This window comes from Mus musculus, chromosome 2 (genome assembly GCF_000001635.26).
Source record: "Mus musculus strain C57BL/6J chromosome 2, GRCm38.p6 C57BL/6J".
In the NCBI taxonomy this organism is placed as follows: domain Eukaryota; kingdom Metazoa; phylum Chordata; class Mammalia; order Rodentia; family Muridae; genus Mus; species Mus musculus.
Window position 1 is genome coordinate 104,850,956 of NC_000068.7, and position 12,647 is coordinate 104,863,602.

Genomic DNA, 12,647 nt, shown 5'->3' on the forward strand with positions numbered 1-12,647 from the left:
TCACCTTACTTAAGCAGTGGAGATCAGACTGTGGAGAAGCTAGAAATACCTTATGGTTGAGCACAGGAATCGGAAGTATCTCTCAGGAGACCCATTCTCCTGCTCCCTCATTTAGACAACCTGTGGCTGGAAGCCCTGGGAAGAGAGGGATAAACACCATTTTGCTTTTGGGAGAACTGAGTCTTTCTGAGATCTGTATCTAACAATGTAGACTGTCAAGTTCTACTAGGGCAAGGGCAGATTTCGTTACTTCCTTTCCAGTACGCAGAAAAAGCCTCTCCTGGTTATTATATTCAGTACATTTTGTTAGGTGGCAGCTATTTATTGTTAAGTAGAAATGCTTCTCACTTTTATTTAGTGTGTGTGTGTGTGTGTGTGTGTGTGTGTGTGTGTGTGTGTTCAAGATAGGGTTTCTCTGTTAGCCCTGGCTGTTCATTATGCAGACCAGGCTGGCCTCTAACTCAGAGATCTGCCTGCCTCTGCCTCCAAAGTGCTGGGGTTAAAGACATGCACCAATACCACCCAGCCACACTATTTTTAAAAATAGCATTTTATTAATTCTTTGAGAATTTCATACTATGTATTTTGATCATATTCACCTCTCCTTCCCAATTCCTCCCATACCTATCCTCACCTCCCTCCCTACCTAACTTTGAGCCCCTCTCCCCAATCTAATCCAGTTTTCATTGTCCAACACCTGAGAGTCGGGCTTTTTCCTGCCCTATGAGGAGTCACAGGAGTCTTTAAAGGAAGCTGACAAACGCTAATTGCTTCTTCCATAGTGCTGGGCTTCTGTCTGGCTTGAGCTGTGGAAAGAAAGTCTTGTGCTTGCTGTCAGCTTCACACTGTTTTAGGGAGAGGCACATAGTGAGAGAAGCTCCCTGCAGTGAAGTCAGCAGATGGGAATCTGATAGCATTCCTTGGTAGAATGAGCCTACTCACATCGCTGGAAATTTGGGCGGAAACAAAGGAGGCTTTGTGTTCACATCAAATATGAGCATTTATAGACTGGCGGTGAGGTGAGGGGAGTCAGAAAAGACAAGATTGTTTCTCAGCGGTGGCTTACAAGCTACACATTCCCTTTTGATATGGGCCCTAAAATGGTATAGCACTTGGCAGGACACATACATGACCACTATGGAACTGAAAGATGTTCTGGGGTTGGGGGGGGGGGCAGGGAGGGGAAGAGAGAAGGAGAGAGTTAGTAGCAGACTCTTGATTTGTTCTGTTATTTACTTATTTTCTTCTGCATTTGATTTCTTATTTTATTATTATTTTTTATAATCACAACATCCTTACACTTTTATTTGTCCTAAAGTATTTTAAGTTCTCTTCCAGAAAGCATTTCTCTGCCATCAGTAGAGCTGGACCAGGTGCTCTAATTCTCATTTCACGCAGAAGGACATTGAAGCACGGCAAAGTGAACGCATAAGGAGCCAGGTTCCTGAGTCTTTCCAGTCCTGTCTCTGAATTATTAAGCAATGAAGGGCAATGGGTAAAGGATTGTTTAATTTCAAAGGTAATAAGAAAAAAAGGGCAAAATAGAGCAATGAGATTAATGGACTTGGATGATGTGTCAACGCATCTCTGGGTTTGAGCACATACACACCCACCCACTTACCTATGTGAATTCAAGAATGAAATGGGAACTGGCTCCTGTGTGGGCTTGGGGATGGACTCAAGGGCTGTGACGGAAGTGTTTGGGTGGTGGTCACGAAGCTCTTCCGTGTAAGGCTGACTGTAGTTCTGGAATAGGAGAGGAGCTGAACTTACATCTTGGTGACATTTAGCCTTGACATTTCAACAGCAACTGGCTGCTGTTTTAATTTATCCCAGTAAAATCAGTAAGCAGAGAAGAAATGACTCCTACTCCTCAATGTTAATTGTGTATCCGTGCGAAGGTATTTCTCGGAGTTATTGCATAGGGGTTAAAGACTGGTTTTATATGTTTGCCGGGAGCCCTGGTGGGAAACTTTTGATGGAGTTTAGATTTAATTCCATCATATAAGTAGCAAAATATTTCAATAAAAATCAAGGATCCTGAAAAATGTCATCTATTTCCTTTCATGAGCCGTGATGAGAGCTATGTTCTGATAAAAAAAAGTCCTATCGTCCTTTCAAGGCACCTAGAAACCTGAAATGGTGTGGTTCTGAGCTCTCCCCAGGGCCCTGTGATAAGGACTTTTGTCACAGTTTGTCATAGAGCTTGTCACTGTGCGCATGGACCTTACATTTTTTACAGCTGCCATCAGTTCTTTTCCCATCCCTCATTTCTTATCATAAGCTTTGTTCCTCCCACTTACCCTCTCAGGACTGGTATTACAGGTGTTCACCACACAACTTTTCTGGCTTGTTTTGTAAACACATGCTCAAGTAATCATAGCGTTCCAAACGAGTTTTCTTTTTTTTTTTTCATGCTCAGTTTATGCAGAATCATTTGCAAAGCCATACTTTCCATATATGTCACCTATCGAAAATGAAACAAATCGTGCATTTCTACCTATAACTGACTCCGTTTGATGTGATAGTATGGGTGAGAAGTGCAGCTCACTGGTAGAGCACTGATCTACCTTTTGAAAGGCACTGGGTTCTAGTCTCAGCACCAGTAAATTGAGGAAGACAGAACAGAGCAAGCGCCTATAATCTCAGCTAATCTGGAAGCTGAGGCAGGAGGAGCATGGGTTGAAGCAAGTCTGGGCAAGATGGCTGCACAGCGTGATAATGCTACTGCTGATGGAAAGACACATGCATACACATTTGTGTGCACTTGCACATGTGCATGAGCATGCTGAGAGAAAGGAAATACATGTCATGTGGCAGTGTTCCCAGGACATGTACAAACAGGATCCCATGTTCTCTCTTATTTAGTCCTGCGTTATTTCACCTAACATCCTATCTCCACTATCTCAAATACTGAGATGCAGAGTGTAGTTTTGATTCTCCCCGGTCTGGATAATCTTGAATTACAACTTTTTTATTTATTTATTTATTTATTTATTTATTTATTTATTTATTTATTTATGTAATTTGGGGATTTTTGTTGTTTTTTCTCTTTCTTTCTTTCTTTCTTTCTTTCTTCCTTTCTTTCTTTCCTCTCTCCCCTCCTCCTCCTCCTCTTCCTCTTCCTCCTCCTCCTCCTCCTTCTCTTCTTCTTCTTCTTCTTCTTCTTCTTCTTCTTCTTCTTCTTCTTCTTCTTCTTCTTCTTCTTCTTTTCTCTCTCTCTCTCTCTCTCTCTCTCTCTCTCTCTCTCTCTCTCTCTCTCTCTCTGATATAAGATTTTCAACTAGCCTTGAATGCCACAGTCATTTTCCTTCCCTGGATGAATGCTGGGGTTGTAGGCAAGTACCACTATATCTGGCATAATTAAGAATTTATACTTTTTTTTTAAAGCTGTTCGACTTCTCTAATATTCCTTTTTTACAAATTCCATCAGATCCCATTACAGATGGTTGTGAGCCACTATGTGGTTGCTGGGAATTGAACTCAGGACCTCCAGAAGAGCAGTGAGTGCTCTTAAATAATGAGCCACCCCTCTAGCTCCAGTCAGTGCTCTTAATCTTTGCACCATGTCTCCAATCTCAAAATGGTTATTTTTAATATCCCCTTCTTTGTGTTTTTGTGTATTCCTTTTCTCTCCTCCTAATCTTAACTTTTACTTTCTCCTTTCATTCCTTTGAATCTCTTCAAAGTTGCCTTCATAAACATTCTATGATTGTAATCTTTTTCTCTCCTTTTTTGCCTGCCCGCCCGCCTGCCTGCCTACCCTCCTGCCCGCCCACCTGTCTGTTTTGATGTTGGAGGTCCACTCCAGGGCTTCCTGGGTGCTATGTGTGTGCATCTCAGTCCTTTTGCTTACATTCTTTCCCTTTCTAAAGATCTGTGTAACTTTCTTAGGCTGAGCCACCTGAAACTACCCTTTTTTTTTTTTTTTTTTGTACATTGGAAGTAAAAAAGTCAAATGTTTGTAATCTTATCCCACAGTTTAGTCATTTTCTTCCAAACTCAAAATTTGCTGAATGGATGACTAAGGCAGCCTTTCCTGATAAAACTAGCTAGCCTAGGGCATTTGTCTGTTAGAGCCGGAGGCAGGATTAGAGAACTTTGTATCAACCTTGAATGCAGAATCTTTTTTTTTTTTTTTTTTTGCCAAGCATTCCAGGCTACTATCTGTCCTCTAACTCTTGAACTTCTGCCTCCAGAATTCTGGGGTTGTAAGCATGCACCACCACAGCTGAACACTGAGCCTGTGATCACAGCTAGTTATAATACATTTGCTGATTACTTTATTCCATTATCCTTATCATTAATGTGCTATAGGAAGGCTTGGGATAGTCTTGTGGTTACCTACATGGACATTAGTGTCTACATATTTGAATGGCAGTGAACAAAGTTACCTACATGCATCTTCTTGTGCGCAATTGTATAAGTACAGCCACACATTAGCATCTCACAAAAGCTGAAATATTAGGAAAGAGATAAATGGCTTGTTTCATATCACAGGTGTTAGAAGGACAGTTTTTTGTTTTTGTTTTTTTTGTTTTTTTTTTTTTTTAAGAATTATCATTTCAGTCTCATTAGCAGTAACTTGGCATATCTGTGATTCCCAAACCATTCCCTCTGGCATTCTGTTATCCTCAGTAGGCCTCAGAACTTTGAGCATCAAAATAAAAGCGGAGGCTTGAAAAGGAGACTTCCTAATTAGGGAAAACATTGAAGTCTCCCGATTTGCTGATGATTGGAATTGCTGACTCTGTCCGTGGAGATTTTGACTTCACGACGCTTTTAGTAGCTTTTAGTATTTTAATAGAGCAGGCAACTCATAAGCATGCAGCTTCTAACAAATCAAATGAGATCTTTGCTTAATGCACTGGCAAACAGGTGCAGACATTGTGAGAGATTAGTTTAAGGAAATAGGGTCAGTGAATTAGGAGGGGCAATGAAACCAGGGTTTCTGGTTTCTGCCTCAGTAGGATTTTGACTTCACCCCCTTGGCATTTGAATTCTCCTTAATCATTCAGTAACTGCTCTTGTGATTCATGCCCGTGAGTCACAGAGAGAGGCTTTTGTTCCCTTTCAGTTACAAACAGGTGACATTTAAGCTCTAACTCTGACGTGGGCATTACCCTCTCAAGTAATGAAGGACATATTTTATATTTTCATTTTAGAAAGAAAATCCCAAGAATTTGATATCAAAGCAGCTGTACATTTTGAAAGACATCAAATAATATAGAAGGACTATTAGAAGGATAATTTCCTAAAATAAAAGTATCAAAGCAAGTTTTGTAAAACTCATTCTGTTTAGACTTACTTATTTTAAGTCAGTGAGTGTTTTGCCTGCATGTATGTATGTATGTGTACCACATGCTTGCCTAGTGGCCACGGAGGGTGTTGGATCCTTGTGGAACTAGAATTGTGAGGTTTTGAGCTATCATGTGAGTGCTGGGAACTGAACCCTAGGCAGCTACCAGAACAAATGCTCTCAACTGCTGAGTCATCTCTCCAGCCCTAAAGGAGATTTCTGCATAGCTCACACCATTTAAAATAAACTAACTCTGAAGAACCAGTTTTTTTGTTTTTTTGTTTTTTTTTACAGGGTCTCATTATGTAGTCCTGGCTGGCCTGGAACTTGCTATGTAGACCAGGCTGGCCTTGGGACTCACAGAGATCAGCCTGCCTCTTCCTCCTGAGTGCTAGGATTAAAGGCATTCATCACCAGGCCTGGCTGAAGAAGGGTTATAATGGTTGTTAGGGGAAATTTTTCTCTGTTATCTCTTGGGCACTTAATATAATTATTTTTTTATATAGCATCTGTTGCAATGCTAAAGCTTCTTAATGTCTGTTTATCTTAATATTTTACTTTTGTTAAGTTTCAAATCTGGGATAAATGTCTGAGGTGCCTATCTAACATATCAGTTCGGACCTGACCTCCAGGTTCTCCCAGCATCCCTTAATCTCTACCTGTTACACGGTATGGCTGGCATACCCCACTCTCTACCCTGAACTATTTATCCCATGCATGTCCTTTCCTTTTTCTTTCTTTCTTTTTTTTTTCCATTCAATTTTATGTGAATGGATGTTTTGCCTTCACAGATATCTGTGTACCTCTTTGTGCTTGGTGCTGAGGCTGGAAGATGGCGTTGGATCCCCAGGATGGTTGTGAGCTGCCATATAGGTGCTAAGAATTGAACCAGGTCCTCTGGAAGAATAGCCAGTTTCTCTTAGATACTGAACTGTCTCTCCAGCCCTTCTAAATGTGTTTGAAGACACATTTTTAGTAGCCAGATTTTATATCTTCAAAATAAATTCTAGATGGCTTTAAGAATTTAATAAAGAATTTTTTAAAATTAAAAATTAAATGAGGCTGGGCAATAGTGGCTCATGCCTTTAATCCCAGAATTTGGGAGGCAGAGGTAGACGGATTTCTGAGTTAGAGGCCAGCCTGGTCTACAGAGTGAGTTCCAGGACAGCCAGGGCTACACAGAGAAACCCTGTCTCAAAAAACAAAAAACAAAACAACAACAACAAAAAAATTAAATGAAACGCTAGAAGAAAATTGTATGTGACTATTCCCTGAGCCAAGCAGCTACCTTTTTGGGGCGTTTAGGTGCATTCATTCCCTTATAAAAGGATTGTTCCAGCTGGTCTGGCTGACCCTTATAGAGTGGTGGCGGGGAGGGTCACAAACCTCTCATCATGGGGGGGGGGGTGGTAGAGAAGAGAGGCCAGACAGACTAGGGGACAGTGTCTGTCTATGCAGTCACACGGAAGCTCTCATCTCTCCTGTGCAATGGCTTTTCAGGTGTGGCATTTTTTTGGGAAAGAAGCATCCACACCTTTATAAGTCATCCTGCTCTAAACTCTGCAGGTAAGCCCAATAAACTTACTGGTTTCCCAGAGGAAACTCTCGGTAGAATTGTACTTGGTTTGGGACTCTGGGGAAAGGGGTAGATGTTGTTATGTTTCTCCCAAGGAAGAAATTTTAGCATTAAAAATGCCAGCCTCGCTGGGCAGTGGTGGTGCACGCCATTAATCCCAGTACTTGGGAGGCTGAGGCAGGCAGATTTCTGAGTTCGAGGCCAGCCTGGTCTACAGAGTAAGTTCCAGGACAGCCAGGGCTACACAGAGAAACCCTGTCTTGAAAAAAACCTAAAAAAAAAAAGTCTCTACTATCCTTTATGTACAGAGAAGAATAATTCAATAATAAAAGCAAAATAAAATTATTAATGAAAACAATAATGGATTTACCTCATAAAAATCAAATATGCTTAGGTATTATAGTAAACCATTAAAACAAATGACAAGTAGAAAAAATATTAGCATCATAATGAGAAATAAAGGGTTAAGCTGGTCACTTTTTTTTTTTTTTTTTTTTTTTTTTTTTTTTTTTTTTTGGTTTTTCTAGACAGGGTTTCTCTGTATAGCTCTGGCTGTCCTGGAACTCACTTTGTAGACCAGGCTGGCCTCGAACTCAGAAATCGGCCTGCCTCTGCCTCTCGAGTGCTGGGATTAAAGGTGTATGCCCCCATGCCGGGCTGCTGGTCACTCTTTAAAGTACAGAAATCAACAAGTTAAGTGGTTAAGAGAGCTTGCTGCTCTTGCAGAGGACCAGAGACTCGTTTCCTTGGTTAAGCAGCTCAAAACTAGTTATAACCCTTACCTCCTGGGCATGCTCTTTTCTAGTCTCCTTAGGCAACCTCCCCCGTACACCCCACACACAAATGACATATGCATACAAATAAATAAATTATAGAAGAAATGAATTTTGTATCAACCTTGAATGCAGAATCTTTTTTTTTTTTCCCAAGCATTCCAGGCTATCTATCCTCTAACTCGTGATCTTCTGCTTCTGCCTCCAGAATTCCGGGGTCGTAAGCATGCACCACCGCAGCTGAACACCGAGCCTGTGACCACAGCTAGTTATAATACATTTGCTGATTACTTTATTCTGTTATCCTTATCGTTAATGTGCTACAGGAAGGCTCGAACTCAGAAATCTCAAAAAGTTTGACAAGCCAGGCATTGTAACACACGTCTTTAATCCCAACACTTAGGAGGCAGAGACAGATGGGCCTCTGGAGTTTGAGATCAGCCTGGCCTACGTAGAAAGTTCCAGGCTTACAAATAGAAAACTGGTAAATGAATAAGTAGAAATAGTCAATAATCTTAGGGAATTATTAGCCTGTAGTAACAAAGGAATGGGACGTTAAGATTTATGTTTATTGCTTTGATTGGCATAGGGGAAAAGGTGGCGCCTTCAGTGCTGGGAAGGGCGTGGCTACGGGACACTCCCAGTTCACTGCTAGTGCAAGCACTTCAGAAAGCAGCTGTGTACTTCAGCAGCTGTGGAGATTCTGCTCCTTGACACTCAGCATTGCCTCATCCTTTCCCATGAACATACCCTTTGCACTTGAGTGATGGTTTACTTAGGCAGCTCATGATTCATAGTTTAATTACAGGCCCAACATCTTCAGTTCCTTCTGTACTTTGCATCTTCATTACGTTCTTAGCATATGATCACAAGCTCAAATTTCTCCTACTTTATTCACGAATTGAAAAAAAGATTACAGAGTGACCTCAGTAAAATTGAGCTAGATCAATCCTAGCCTACATGAATCTTCAAAAAGCTAAATATTTTTCATCAGCCTTGTTTGGTGGAAAAGGCTGAGATCCCAGTACCTAGAGGTGACAACTTCTAGGCTAGCATGATCTACATAGCAAGCTCCAAGAGAGCCGGGGCTACAGACCTGCCTCAAAATAAACAAACAAAGAAGCCTTACTTCTAAAAAGCCAAAATTCAAAACTTGAACAAACTATTTGTCATTTTTTATTATAACAGTAGTAGTTGCATTTAACATAGAAAAATACAAAGACAACAGGGGAAAACCCCCAAAATGTCAAGTCTAACTACACTACTTGGAGGTGATCATTTTAGGTCTTTTCCTAGTCATATGTGTATATATTCTGCAAACTTTCAAATTAACCTCCAGAAAGCATTATAAAGGTTTATGTAACAACAACAACAACAACAACAACAAAAATGACAAAGGAAGTCAAAGCAATACACACAATGTATTTTGCATGTCAGTGAGGGACATTAACACCCTTGCTTTTGTGTATGTGTGTGTGTACACTGTGTGAATGAGTGCATGTATGCTGAGGACCAAAGTGGACACCAGATATCTTCCTAGATCGCTCTCTGTTTTATTGAGGCAAGGTGTCTCCTTGAATCCAGAGCCTACCAGTTCCAGCTAGTCTAGCCAACCAGCACTCCTGAGGGAACGTCCCTGGCTACCCTGGCTAACCCTGGACAGTGGTAGGCAGTTGTTAAAAATGGCCAGGGGAGAAGAAGAATAGTCCCCAGGGTGTAGCCACTAGCAAGGTTCCCTCGTTCAAGTAAATGCATCCCCCCATTCATGTTTGAGAAAGTACCCCTGAATTAAATGCAGTGGGATACACAGATTGAGAAAGGCAGGGGAGGAAAAGAGAAAGTAGGAGGAGAACTTGGGCAGAAGGAGGGGTTTGGTGAGAGGAAGAGAATACGAGAGGATACTAGGAAGGAATATAATCAAAGTATATTATATGAATGTGTAAAATCGAGAGGAGACGATTGTTTAAATAGCCACTTGGTCTTTGCTGGACGAATGCCAAAACCTGGAGCCTGTCAGTCTCTTGCTGCTGTTGTTGTTGTTGTTGTGGTTACTTATTTATTTTTTACCCAGACTCAGTGTCTGCTTATGACACGCTTTGGAGTTCTCCGACAGCACTTGCTGCAAATGGCCTTTCCACCTGCTCTGAGCCCACACTTGCTCTTGCTCGCTGCCCTCTTTCAGTTGTAGCACTGGGAATGGCGACTGAACTGAGCGCCTTGCGCGTGCTAGGCGAGTAGTGCCTTGTGCTACTTCAGCTTTTGTGATGGTGCTTCTGGTTTTAGTGGGGTTGAGTCTATTCTTGGATGATCCGGAGAGGAATAAATAAATTCTCATTTCCTGATTTGTCGTGTGTAAATTATAATCTATTATTGCGATGGATTACTTAAGTACTTTCAACTTTGCATTTAAGGCCATATCAAATACAGTTCCCTTCTGAAAAAAAAAAACAGTCTTTTAAAAAATGAAAAGTCCTTAGGCATTTTGTGGGACATAAGGATGAATGGCAATATAAGTAACTTTTTTTCTTTTCTTTAAAATTATTTATTTATTTATGTTTTTTTTTTTGTTGTTGTTTGAGACATGGTCTCGATATTTAGTTTGGTGGTCTGGCACTTCTTTCTTTCTTTCTTTCTTTCTTTCTTCCTTCCTTCCTTCCTTTCTTTCTTTCTTTCTCTCTTTCTTTCTTTCTTTCTTTCTTTCTTTTTTGTGGTGTTAGGAAGTCAAACACAGGGTTGTACACGCTAGGTTAGTGCTGCATTGAGCTACATTCGTACCCTGTGGCTTTTTGAAATAGAGCCTTGTTATGTAGCTCAGCTGATCATCCAACTTCCACTCTTCCTTCATCAGCCTCTTAATGTGAGATTACAGGCAAGTGGTGATAAGGTGCAAAATTTGCACATTGAAAAACACCATTTTATCACTTTAAATGTACAATTCAAGAGATTTTAGTCTGTTTGCAAGGCTATCCTCATCACCTAGACCATTTCAATTTCCCTAGAGAGAAACCCCATAGCCATGAGTCAGCCACCCCCATCCTGCCTCTGGCCAGCTCCTGACGACCACTGAGTTTACTTTTTTCTGTATGGATTTGCCTTTTCTACTTATTTCATATAAATGGAATCTTGTAATATGTGGTCTTAGTAACTTATTTTGCTTGGTGTTCATTGCAAAGTTCATTCATGCTCTAGCATGTATGTATCAGGTTTTTGTTTTTGTTTTTTCTTTTTTCTTTTTGGTACCTGAGATAGAACCGAGGGCTTCGAGCCTAATTATGAGCTACACCCCAGACCAGTCATTCCTTGTTATGTTTCAGTTTTCTTTCATGGCTGGATTCTCATACTTTATCTGATAACCAGTTGATAGACAGTTGGGCTTTTTTATTATCAACAATGTGAATATAAGGACTCATGTACAAGTTTTTGTATTTTTCTTGGTATATTTAAGGATTGATTGCTAGGTTGTATGGTAATCCTATGATTAAGTTCTTGAGAAATCTGTGGTGCTGGATTCATGGCTGCTGGAAACTGAACTCAGGTCCTGTGGAAGAACAGCTAATGCTCTTAACCTCACAGCCACTTTTCCAGCCCCTATTTTGTTTTTGTTTTTTTTTTTTTTATTTGTTTGTTTGTTTTGTTTTTTTTTTTTTTGGTTTTTTTGAGACAGGGTTTCTCTGTGTAGCCCTGGCTGTCCTGGAACTCACTTTGTAGACCAGGCTGGCCTCGCACTCAGAAATCTGCCTGCCTCTGCCTCCCGAGTGCTGGGATTAAAGGCGTGCGCCACCATGCCGGCTCTCCAGCCCCTATTTAATATCTATCTATCTATCTATCTATCTACCTATCTATCTATCTATTTATTTATTTTTGAGTCAAGATACATCTATAATGCAGCTCTGGTGGGCCTGGAATTTGCTATGTACAGCAGGCTGGCTTAGAACTCATGGAGATCCACCTGTTTTTGCTTCCCAAGTGCTGGGATTAAAGGTGTCTGCCACCATGCCTGGCCCCTGTTTTTATTTTTAAATGTGTGGGTGTGTGTACTACATGTGTGCAGGTACTTACAGTGGCCAGAAGAGGGTGTCAGATCTCCAGGTGGTTGCGAGCTGATTGACACAGGTGCTGGGGACCAAACTAGGGTCCTGGGCATACTCATAAACAACCCCAGCTCCAAATCTATATGTCTGTCTGTCTGCCTGTCTGTATGTCCTAGACAAACTCATAAACAACCCCAGCTCCAAATCTGTATGTATGCATGTATGTATGTATGTATGTATGTATGTATCTTATTCAGGGCTTCTATTCCTGCACAAACATCATGACCAAGAAGCAAGTTGGGGAGGAAAGGGTTTATTCGGCTTATGCTTCCACATTACTGTTCATCACCAAGGAAGTCAGGACTAGAACTCAAGCAGGTCAGGAAGCAGGAGCTGATGCAGAGGCCATGGAGGGATTTTACTTACTGGCTTGCTTCCCCTGCCTTGCTCAGCTTGCTTTCTTATAGAACCCAGGACTACCAGCCCAGAGATGGCACCACCCACAAGGGAATTCCCCCCTTGATCACTAATTGAGAAAATGACTTACAGCTGGATCTCATGGAGTTATTTCCCCAAATGAAGGTCCTTTCTCTGTGATAACTCCAGCCTGTGTCAAGTTGACACAAAACTAGCCAGTACAGTATGTATGTATGTATGTATGTATGTATGTATGTATGTATATATGTTTTGAGATAGGTTTCACTATACAGTCCTGGCTGACCTGAAACTTGTTATGGAAACTAGCCTGGTCTTTGAACTCACAGAGAACTGTCTGCCTCTGCCTCTCTATGTAACATTTTTCAAGGTTTAGTATGTGTGTGTGTGTGTGTGTGTGTGTGTGTGTGTGTGTTACTTGGGTAAGCATTTGACCTGCATTTTTTTTCTCATGGAATCCTCGCAACTTTCTGTAGTAGATGTCATCATTCTGTCATTGTATAGAAGAGGATTCTGATGGTCAAAGATATTAA